The following is a 12,731-nucleotide window of genomic DNA, read 5'->3' as shown; positions in this document are numbered from 1 at the left end:
ATTGCAAGAGACTGTAAAATAAAACACATCATAAAGGACTGCATATTAAGAAGCTTTTAATAATGTTCCATATTTAAGTTTTTATATCTATTATTGTATTCATACGGTAAAATCAGAAGATTGAGATAACTTTTCCAGTTTAAACATACCACAAAATTGGTAGTCAGAGCTATATGGATTTAGGGCATGATTCAAAGTGACACTTTACTGGACAGCAACACATTTATCTGTCTCTTGTTTGTCACTTAAATCAAAAATGAAAGATTTACTATGACAGAAATCAAAGCCTTAGTGTTGCCTAAAGTGTTTACAAAGTGAACAGGTTTGGTTAGAGCATGGTACTAATAATGCCATGCTTGCAGATTTGATGCTTGTATGGATCATTCAGTTGGGAGCTGGACTTGGTGATCCTTGTGGGTCCCTTCCAGCTCAGGAAGTTCCGTGATCCTATGAATCTCCTCATACAGCCTGAACAAGCAGCTTGTGCAGCTCTGTAAATAGGCTCAGGAAGAGGTTTGTCCTCGTCACCAATTGTATCATTAAAACCTGAGACTTTTTTTTCCTGGACAAAGCAAGGACAACCATGTCCAATGTTGGCAGCAACCTTTTCCCACATGCCTCACCCACCATGGGAATGAAGTTTTAAGGAATAAGTGTAGTGCAGGTAGCTCTGTGCTCTGGTTCCCTCCTCAGATTAAGCTATTTGAAGGATCTGAACATCTGAGACTCTGCTGAGGCAAACCTGGGGTTGAGCAGATAAGGAAACCTAACCCGTGTGGGTTTGGGATGTGTAGTGAAGAGGCCTCAACACCAGCCAAATGGTGCGAGAGTGACTGACAGCGTGATTCCTGGATGATCAGACAGGGAAGTTTCCTTAACACAATGGAGGACAGCAGTTCCTCAGCTGGGAAATGTTGGAGCAAAGCCTCTCTAGGATGGAGATGTGTGGAAACCCAGAGTATTTCTCTGTCTGCTCTGGGGTGTCCTGACCCCCAGGGGAGCACAGAATTTGACCCTCATTCATGGAGAAAGTTTCCTACACTTCAAAATAGACTAGAATCCACAAAAATAGATTATAGAGAGTAGTGTAGGTGTATCACTTAAGTGAGAAATGTAGGTCTTGGGATTTTTAATATGTTGTGGATGGAAGCAAGATGGAGGGCACAGGGTGTTGTCCTGGGTTTCTTCTTCTGCTTCTTCATGGGTTTGGGTGGCATTTTGTAATTAGGCAGTAAAGTCCACATTGCAGATTTTTTCAAGGGATCAGTTATTGGGTTAAAAGGGAAAATAATCCAGGTGCCAGTTCTTAATTGGATAATTTAGTCTTACAAGACCTTGTAACAAAACATTGTTAGCCATTTTTGCAGTGGTTTTCCAGCGCACTGAGCCTGGTGTGGACAGCGTGCAAAACTTTAGATAAGATAATAATAAACAAGAACCTGAAGACCAAAAACATCCGGTGTGTCTCTCTTTCCTGACACAAAACTGCTCCAGGAAGGTCTCCCCCATCAGGGGAGACCCCTGGGAGGGCCCAGCCTGAGACCCAGAAATTGAGAAATCAACAGAGAAGTTTCCATATCCCTTCTACACCACAATAATACATGGACAGCCCTGAGCTGCTGAAAATAGAAGGAACATAGGGGACGCAAAGGGTGAAAGAAGATTACTCCTCTGGTGGCAGAGAAACTGCTTCATCATTGGTTAGGATCCTTCTGCCAAAGCTGTCCTTCAGTACCAGTTACTGAGATGTGGGATTCCCAATTTGTTACAGTTTCATTGAATCCTGACTGAGTAATTTGAGGACTTCACTATAGCTCAGTTGGATTCAGCATAGCTGTGTGTGATCACATAAATCCTAACGCACAGCAGCTGTCTTCAACCTTGGTATCGAGATCAGCTTCAATTTCAACAGGCCAAAGGACAAGGAACTGTTCAATCAGCTAAAAGCCAGCAAATATGAAAGAGTAGCAGGTCTAGACCAATGACACTTCAGGGGGATTTATCACTAGGAAAGGCTAATTAATACCTTGACTCCCTCCACCTAGATTTATCTCAGGAGGTAGGAAGCTAATTCTCCTTTATAAGTCACAAGAACACCGCCAACTATAAGTGTCTTGCCACTAACAAGAAAAAGGCTCTGAACCCACTGGGACATTGGTAGCCAATTCTGCTTAATGGACTTCAGAGAAGGCTGAGCCTTCTCATCATATCTTGTAGTATTTGTAAACACATCGCGTGTTTGGATTTGGCCTGCTGACACACACCCAGCTTGTTTCAGAAAATAGCAGGAGACAGCAGTTAAAAGAACTTTATTCTTCCAGAAGAGACAGATGCCTATGTGAAAACTCTGAGTAAAAGGGTTCTCCTCAGTTGTTGGATATGCACTGGACTGAAGCTTTCAACTGCTCTAGCATTTTTTAATGCAAACCGTAGGACTTCTTTTTTTTTTTCCAAATAGTTTTATCAGCATAATCACTTCCTATTAAAGCAGTCTTCAGAAAAGATACTCCCTAAAGCATATAGATATAATAGATGGTGCAACAACTTTGTCATAAGGAAGACACTTTAAACAGAGATACACATTTCTTCTCTATCACATCCAATAAATATTTTGAAAGCAGCTACCATAAAAGGCTCTTGCTCTTCAGGGAAGATTTATGTTTCTCAATTCAGCTGGCCTTTTTGCATTGCCCATTCCACTCTTGGCCCTGGCTGAAAAGCATATTGATTTTTATTAGATCTTAAGGCTCTGGCTGTACCAATGTGGCATGACAGAAGTACAGGCTGAACACTCGGGAGTTACAATGGCTGGATAACACCACCTAATTATCAGTAACTACTGTTCTCCCCAGCAACTTTTTCTGTTTAATGTAATTCTAGTGGTATTAAATTTATTAACATACTGAACAAAAGTAGTATGCTGCATAAGGTGATGCAGCGGAAAGTCTTTCAGTCTCAGGCTGGGAAAGCGTTGTCACTAATCTTTCAATTAGGGGGGAAAAAGAACCCCAAGCAAATAATTCATGCTACTGTGTAGCAAACAGTCTCAAGCAGCATTTTTATATACCCACTCTGATCTGCTTTTTAATTTGGCATGACTGATCTGATTTTGTGATTGCTTCTGGGACTCAGTGATCAGATGCAGAAATCAGCAATGCTTTTTACTGCATTGTTTCTGCACTAACAAACTTTGACTCTGTTTACTTAACTAATAGACAAGGTATTTGATTGCCATGGTAGAGGTAGTGTATTTGTTAATGCATTGCTCACTATGCATTTTCATGGGAATGGTAAAGAAAGTATTTTGTCCTGAGTTTGTTCATATTTAGAAATTGTGTCAAATTGTCATTTTAGAAAAATAAAAAAAAGCAAGTCATCTAGCCCTATTCCAAGCATGATGTCAGCAGCCTGTTCTTCAAGTGCTGGTTTTGTGATGGTTAAGCTGATCACTTCTGAACCAGAAGGTCAAGATAGTAACTGTACTTAAAACTGATGCTTACGTCAGGTAAGAATGAGTTTGGGATCGTCATGACAGAAAGTTACATTAGCAAGGACTGTTGATGAGTCACCTAACGCAAAGCTTTTTCATTCTATTTCACATGCCATTTTGACAAAGGATAAAAAGTTATTAAAGGCCTAAGATCTTCTCTCAGATCATCTCATTTGTACCCATGAACAAATATAGAAATAAAAACAAGTAGTAAGAACATGTTGGCTTACTAACATCGGCCATGACAGATCCAATGACTTCATAAAAATCAAGTTTCATTTATGTATAGTGAAGTATCCTCAGGGAATTAAGACACAGCCCATGCACAAAGGTTAAAAAAAATTATAAGGTAAGAACAACAGTAATGTACAAAAGTCACAATACCTATGCTGGATTGGAGACCATTTACGTTCCAGAAAAATTTAAGTCTGGAACTTTGCTCCATAAAAGATAGAAATAATCAAAACAAAAGATAGAAATAATCAAAACTTTTTGTTTCGCACCAAAAAAAGACCAGGATGTAGTACAACACACAAAGTTGCACATTTCAGTACAAATAATAAGTTTAGCTGTGAAGTAGCATGTCTAAACAAGGACAGAAGGATCCAAATGCAGTTAAAAGCAGTAACTATGAGACATCAAATCTTGCAAGAGCTAACAAAAAGGTAAGACCAAAGAAACAAAACCACAATGATGAATCTGACAAACACTGTAGGTGGTTTGTCTTGTAGTTATAAACAGTAAGAAAGCGCTACATGGCATAAGTGAGCATCTGCCTTTTCCATGTCTCCATCAGCTGTGAAAGTGCAGAGGTACTGCCACCCTCAGGAGCAGCAATTTAAAAACCACATTCTTCCAGCTACAGACACAGGCATGCTGTTGCTGGCTTCATTTTAATCACAGCATTGCCACCAATTTCTTTTGTGGTTTAGAACAAATTAGCTCTTTGCTACTATTTCTGCAGTTGTAAAGGGTGAAGATAATATGAGCCAATCCTAAAAAAAAAAAGTGTTTCCAGATTTATTATTCAGTAGCAGTTTGAAAATAAATACTGCTGTATAAACACTGCATTTTACTTCAGGGCTGAATGCAAACAAATAACTAGCATACCAACTGCTACCTTCTACATGTACTTTTATTTCTTTTAAATACATGCAAACAAATTCCCTAAAGTTAATAGGCTTAACACATACTTACTGAAGGGAAACCTAGAAATTTCTTTTTCCAACCTAGAAATCTCTATTCAGTGGCATTTAGCTTAGTCTATTCCCAGAGTATTAGAATCAGGAGGTTATTCTTATATTTTCATTATATCAATACATTATGATATTTTTACTGACATATAAATTATCCTCTTGTGAGGACCAAAACTTGGTTTTCAACATTCCCCAAAAGGCAAATAGATGAAGTTCTGCTACTCCAAGACTCCATACCAGCCCCAGTATTAGCCCCCTTGGACTAACCTTAAGCCATAGGTAATTATACAAAGTCTTGGTGGAAAATCAAGATGTTCCTAATTGTGGTCCTGACAAAAAGCATCTAAATCGGCAACAGGAATTAAAGAGAAAGTCTTCCAGTCTCTACTGATACAAAATCTTTGTGCTGCTGAGAGATTTTCCAAAGAGAAAGGGAAGTCCCTCAGTTCAAGAGCCTTGCTCATAAGTTTGTGCTGAAGAGAAGGATTCCAAGGTCTTGCCCTCCAGTGAAGGAAAGTTTATAAATAGACTATGCCCAAAACTAACAGCAGTGTAAAATTAAAGAACTGTATTTCACCACTATTAGTCAGAGAGTAAAGTAGAGAGAATTTAACCTTTGCTTAGCAGAGTTCCTAAACTGGGGGAGAGAGAAAATTCAGCAGCACTAATGCAGTCTTTATAAAAGCCCATGAAAATCATTGGCATGTCACAGTTAAAACAGCAATAATATACAGAGTATCACCATACCGTCTCAGAAGGCATCAATCCATTCAGAATAACATCACACCACCTCAGAAAGCTTCAAGCACCTGCTCTTCATTATTTTTCAGTCCAACCTTTTATACCCCTCTTGTTTATGCATTGCACCTGTGAGCCCTCTGTGCCCTTTGTGATTGGTCAGTGCACCTGGGCACTCCATGTCTCATTGCCTTCAGTGCTGCTCACCTGTCCTGCACAGCTGCAGCCCCTTAGGGATGAGGCTCCACCACAGCCCCACTCCCAATTACCACAAACTGTGCGCCTGCATTGGTGCTGTGGTCCATCATGCTAAGACGGCAAGCTCCAGGAAATCTTCAGCACCCTGAGCTCACTCATTTCAGCGCCTTCAAAGATTTGAGGATTTCTTAGGCAGACCCTTGACTGAGACAGCTGAAGCTAAAACTGAGCCTACTTATATCAAAACATAAACTGAGCAGGTCTCAGTAGGGCCATGGCATAGACAAAGCTGGAAAGGAATGTGCTCATTTGTACCAGCAGCTGAACGGCAATTAAACACATTCTGATGGATGAGGTTGGGATGGGGGGACCGTTTATTAGGGGAGGGGAGGAGGGATGGGGTGTAGTGATCGGGGAGGATGTAACAACAATAAATACAAAGCAAAGTACAATACTTTTATTGGATTATCTGCTGTGGAGCTTGAGCTTCAGTATCCTGGGCTCAGAGCTGCTTGGAGCACCCCAACAAGCAAGCAGCAGCATTCACAACATGGGTACTTCCAGGCTCAGACAGTGAATGACCTGCATATGCAACGCCAGGATGGAAACACTGTCTCACCACAGTAATAAAGGTGCTCAAAGACAATAAAACCTCTACTGGGTATTTTGCACTGAAATGGAAATATACTTGTATTGCCAACATAGATTCTTCAAGCATGTGACAGAATAGAAAGATGAATGGTAAGCAACATCTGGTTTTACGCCTGTGGAAATGAAAATTTTACCATTTAGATTAAAATAATGCTAGAAAATGGATCACTATTGATCACATATTCTGAAAGAGATTAAACGTATGCTTCAACATCTAATGATGCAAGTATGATCCAAGTGGAAAAATGTCCCCACTCCAATCATCTGATGTTCACAGTCTCTCAAAGTACAGACAAGAATAAAGAAAACAGCTATAGATAAAACTTCATGACAGATCCAGCATGCAGGTTTCCTATGCATGGAAAGTGCTTAGACTACTTAATTTTCCTGCAGTAGACAAATAGTCCCAAAAAGAGTGTTATTTGATCTGTGTTTTTATTAGAATAAACAAACAACCTAATTCAGAGTGTATGTCCAGGAAACTCAAAAGAAGCAGTAACTTTTCCTATGTAACTTAAACCATTTGTTAAGTCATTCTAGATCTGACCTACATTAAATATAATGCTGTCTGGTAAATAAGAGCCAGCTGCTGAAGCTGACAGCTTTTCTCATATTAAAAGCTGTTTCTTTATATTTAATTTCTAAAGATGACAGAAGTAGTTTCCATTTTAATTTGGCAAAGTTGTCACTCTAAAGGGCTGCTGGTTTTGGGTTTTTTTGTCGTTTGTGGTGTGGGGGAAAGGGTAAAAAATTATCTGAATTGTTTATCTATTTATTTACAGAATAAACACCTCAAGATGCTTACTAGCTATATTAGCTCAGCCAATAATACTCTCCTACCAACATACTCTTTTTTCAGAACAACAACTGTACTTAACAACTTAGATGAAGGCAGAAGACAGCCTCTGAAGACAGCTTTAAAAATAAATTTCTTTTAAAGCACTCCACACAGCGCTGTTTTGCTACTACCCTTTCATTCCCTGACTTGGCTTGACACATCAGACTGCCCACTGAAATTAAAAGTACCTCAATGGCAGAAGACTCTACCATCACTGTCTCTAAGTAACGCTAGTATTTTCCCATGATGACCATTCTTTGTCCCATTCCTGCTCAAACTCTTTTTAGAATTGATCCAGTGTTGAGACCTGCGCTTGCAAATAAACTTAATTGGTATTGATCACACCCACAAAGCTTATTTATGTATTGACATAAAGGTATTCAGAGTACAAGTCTGGTTTCTGTGTACTGAAAAGAAGGAAGCAGCAATAAAATATACATGAACGCAGATGATGAGGGTTCCTGTGCACAATTTAGAGAATGGCACATTTGGACACAGAGATTACTTTGATTTGTGTACACTCTGAAATACTTGAAAAAAAGAATAGGAAAAGAATAGGAAAAGAAATAGGAGACAAAGAGAGAAAGAAAGAGAGAAAGAGAGAAGGAAAGAAAAAGAAAGAAAGAAAGGTATACTTTCAAGAAGAGCAACACAAAATTCAGGGGAAATAAAAAAGACAGCATTAAACCTTAAGGGCTGGAGGGACAGAGAAGGCTCAGATTTTGGCTGTATCACTCACCACTCACATTTTTGTCTCACAGAGCTCACACTGATCCTCCTCCTGATAACTCCTTTTGTGTCTTCTCCTCAAACCTACATTTTCAAAAAAATGTCAAGAATCAAGAGAGCGTATGCAAGAGAGACACACATTTCTGCCTCTCTGAACCAAAGCTTTTGCATGGACAGGTGCTGACATTACAGCATGAAGGAGTTTCATGGGCTCTGTTGGCTTTTTAGACAGGCTTCAGTGGCAGTTCATCAGGGGTTTTGAAGATGTAATTTTAATGTTTAAGCAGATCCTAAACCAAAAAATAAAATTACCTGAAAAACCAAAATTATTAGAATGCAATGGGAATGTGCAAAACCATGAGGGGGCTCTCATGTAGCAGAATAGGAAATTACATGCTCATCAGAAGAGACAGAGAGGCTTGTACACTGCAGAGGTTCAAAGCTCAACAATCCAGGCAAGCAACAAGAGAAAGAAGAAAAAAAAAAACTTCCCTCACTTTGATAAGCTCTTTCCACTTAGCTAGTATCTTACATAAAGCCATATTTTTAGTTCAGGGATTTTCAAATGATAATTTCAGACACATTAAAATTTTCCAATGGAAGAACACAACCACGGGTAGCAAATATATCTGCTGAGAGTAGATATACTTTTTAAATTACTTTTTTGTGGATTCCTCAGAAGGTAGCCACAAACCTCAGGTTGAAAGCCAATAATTACTGCTTTTGACCTTGCAAAGACCTCTTTGTGCCACAAGTTTTATATGATCTTCAAGAACTTCCTTTACTTTTAAAAACCACAACATACACAGTAAGCTGAAAAATATCCCTGTGCATTTACTGGTAAGCAGGTTTCACATAATTTTTACCAATGCCAGCAGTTCATAGGAGTACATCACAGTGATTGTTCCAGCTCTACACACCAACTTGCAGAAAAAACATCCATCTGACATTTCAACCAAAGCCTCTAATAGAAATACCAACATTATACTAAGAAAAAGAAATCAGCAGAAGTTACACCTGAACAAATAACCCAAATCCAAAGAACTACCAAAGGGATAAAAGGCCTGTATTCATTTGCTGTGTGATGAAACACAATAAAAATGTGGAATTAGGTACTTAGAGCTACTAAATAGCCAGACCTGTAGACCAAGGCTATTTTTCAGACTAAATACCATTGGTGTGGATGTGTTTTTCTTTCATATACTGGAAACAAAAGTCATGCTATGTCAGCACAGACTGCTAAATAAATCAAGGTTAGTTCAATACATGTTAAAACATTAGAGAGAAGAAGAATATTCCTTAACATATTTAGTCTTCCTGCAAAGTGGCTAGAGAAAAAAAACAAAAACCAAAACCAAAAGGAAACTAATTTACAGGGGGAAAAATGGAAAAATGGGAAGATTGGTTTATGAAGTCAGTGAAATTGTAAAAAGAGAATATGAAAAATCAAAGCAAACACTTAAATACAAGGGAGAATTCAGGAAAAGAATGGGGGAAAAGTGGTAGTTATCTGCATATGTCTCCCTCAGTAAAACGTACAAGGATTAACAGAAAAATTATCATTCAAAGAAAAAAGCTGCAGAATTAATATTTTCATTAATCTTGCTCAAGGGTGGTTTTTAAGTTAAACCATAGATGCCACGCTGTCTTACCAAGAATTCAAAAGATCTTCTAGCAGAAATGTACATTATTTCTGAAAAGCAAGTTGGGGCTAAATTTTAAAACTACAGAACTGCAATCTTGGCAGATGTAAAAGAAAAATAATCCACTCACAGCAGAATTTACTGGCATTAAATCTGATGTTAGGCTGCCCTCTTCGACCACAGAACCATTGAATATCCTAAGCTGGAAGAGACCCACAAGGATCGCTGATGTCCAACTCCTGGTTCTGCACAGGACAATCCAAAATTCAACTATGAATCTGAAGGACTCACATCCTTTCTTGAACAAATGCTTCAGTAACTGTAAACCATGGAAAGTGGAACTGTAGAAGTATGAGGCCATCTATCGACCCGTGGCGTTCATCCAAGAGCAATGGCATCAGACATGAACCCACTCCTGACTGAATGCTCATCACAGATGATGCAAGTCTGTCAAACTGCTTTTGAAATAGATCAAAATCAATTGCCCTACTTGGGCTATGAGATCCCCTTTCTCTTTTCCTCCCTTACCTCCAAATATAAATGGTAACCAAAACGCTGCCTTTTTGCTTGCTTCTCCTACAGATCTTATAATGGTATTACAGCAGGCAAACTTCTTGAAGAACACACATGTGATAAAAGCAAGGCTGAAGTCATTGTTAAATTATGCAGAATTCAGGACATCTCTGCTGTTTTCTGAGCTGTGTCCTTCATGAAAGGAGACTTCCCCAAAGCCTGGGATTTGGAACTCTTTTTCCACAGACTATATTCACTCAACTGGCTTGTGCTTAATTTGAAACTGAATTCTGTATCTTCTTACCTGGCTACAACTCATGAGTCAGAAACAAACAGCAGCTCAGAGACAGAAGATTAACTTCTTTGGAGCAGTACTAGATTAAGTAGCAGCATATAATCAGACCAGAGGATAAATCAAGAACTTCAATATGCCCAGTAATACAGTAATACAGAAATGCCTAAAACCCACAAAATAAGTGTACATTCCCCAAACAAATCTAGTCAAGTTTGGTTGACACTGCTGTGTGGCTGTAGTGACTGTGCAGTTTACTGAGCAAGCTGCTTATCTCATAGCTGTCTTGCTATGAGCCATATCTGTCTCCTTCTCTCTACAAAGCCAATTTCTGCAAAATGGAAATGGAACACTACAAAATTAGAATTGCAGCACTAAGATGCTGCATTTGTTTAATTCATCTTGCATCATAAAACCTGTATGGACATAATGTGTCTCACTACAAAAAAAAAAAAAAAAAGAGGGGGGAAAGAACAAAGAAAACATTTGTAAGTATGACCCTGACCTTTACTATTTACAAACAAATTAAATTCTACACTGTTTCAGGAAAGCATTAGTCATTCAGTAATGTAACACCTTTTTTGACTAAAATCTAGCAGGTCAAGGAAAAAACAACACAATTCCCAAAAGGCGATTGGTTCTACTAGAAGACACAAACAAAGATAAACTATAGGTTTTTCTGTGTATCTAAATTACTTTGGTATTGAACAGCATGCGTAGCTTGAATGTTGCCTCCTTCTGACTTCAGGCTTACACCGTAATTTGATTATGGTAATTTTCTTTCCTGGTTTTCAGAAGAACCAATTTTTCTTTCTAAAGTATCATATCAACAAAATCATTATACATTACCTTAGCAATTGGAAGTGTATCAACATAATAATCCATACAGTGATAACTAAAGTCACAGTTAAGTATTTAATCTCGAAAACTATCAAATGAATATAACAAGTGATAGAAAAGGACAATATGTCAACAAAATGATTTCCCAGTCCTCCTGTGCAAATTAGAACACTTTGCTCTCCATTTCACACTTAAGCTGTGGAAACAGGAAATACAGAACATTTCCTCATATCATAAGGAATCCCAAACCTTCAGACTACTGCCTAACTCAGTGTAGGCCCCCAAAAGTACATAGCCAGAGCACGAAACAGCCCTCTGCTTTACTTTAAAACAATCATAAATCTCTCCTTGCCTGGAGGACAGCACTTAGTACTCCCAAAGCTCAAGTCATCATATCATTAATTCTATTGTGGCCTCCTCAAAAAGTATTCCTGGAGCAATAAGTGGTAACTAGGAAGTGCACATCCCAAAACCTTTACTACAGGCAAAAATGAGAAATTCAGTTTTATCTTTTAACAGGCAAAGGTTAATGCAATAGAAAAATATATAGTCAAACACAGGAGAAAAGTAAATAACTGCTTCATTTCCTACAAACTAAATTTAGTGAAAGCAGATAGTAGAAACCTGGGTCAAAGCACTGCACTGCAGATGAGTCACACGCAAATCAATGGATCAAAATATTTTGCCTCCTCTTCTCTTTTATGATCTTTCAGGAAAGAACTTTGCTTAATTAGCTAATCCCACCCTGTTAGTCTGTTTTAGCTAGAAATTATTTCAGATGTTCTTTGTCTGAGGTCCCAGTTTTATGGCCTTGGGATATTAAATTCCGGCATTTTAGATAAGCCACTTTATCCCTGTCCTGTCACTCTATCTCCATGTAATGACTGTAACACTTAAATCATTATAGAAAGCATTTAGTGAGATTTTACGAGATAGTTTATGCATTCTTGCAGAGAAAGGCTGCCAAACTGCTTACCAGACACTCGTGTTCTTCAGTACACACAGTCTCCATGTTCACAGGTGTGCTTTGCCATGCAAGGCTGAAATCACCTCTCCTTTTGCACATTACAGACACATTTGCCCCTTTCTTCTCCTGTTTTGTGTACATTTTCAGGACAAAATCATGCTCCATTTCAAATCCTCAGTGTAGGTTTATATTTTAACTTCTTCCTGTCCCCTCACATCAAAAACAAAAAGCATGGGTAGAGACATCATTGTAAACTACATATCCCAAATAGCACCCAACTTCTCTTCAAGTCAGATTCTACAGACCAGACAAATTAGCTTTGCCAACACCTGATAAAATGTCAGACTTTGTTTTTACCTCAAATTCTAGGGTCTCAGCACTTCACTTGGACTGAGCTAATTTTAGTTGCGGTAATGACTGCCTTGAAGTCAGGTGACAATTGCCCAGCCTGTTTCAGCTTCATTCCATGGGTAATATATATGCAAAGATCTGACAAACTTACATAGTTACTGCTTTACAAACAGGTTGTACTCTAACTGGGGCCAGGGGAGGCTGACTAGGAGCTTTGACTAATTGCTAATGAGTGAAAACAGTAAAACTACCTGAGAACCAGATAAATAGAACAAGGAAGCAGAC

This window comes from Camarhynchus parvulus, chromosome 2, assembly GCF_901933205.1.
Source record: "Camarhynchus parvulus chromosome 2, STF_HiC, whole genome shotgun sequence".
NCBI lineage: Eukaryota > Metazoa > Chordata > Aves > Passeriformes > Thraupidae > Camarhynchus > Camarhynchus parvulus.
Note: the sequence above shows the minus strand (reverse complement) of the source record.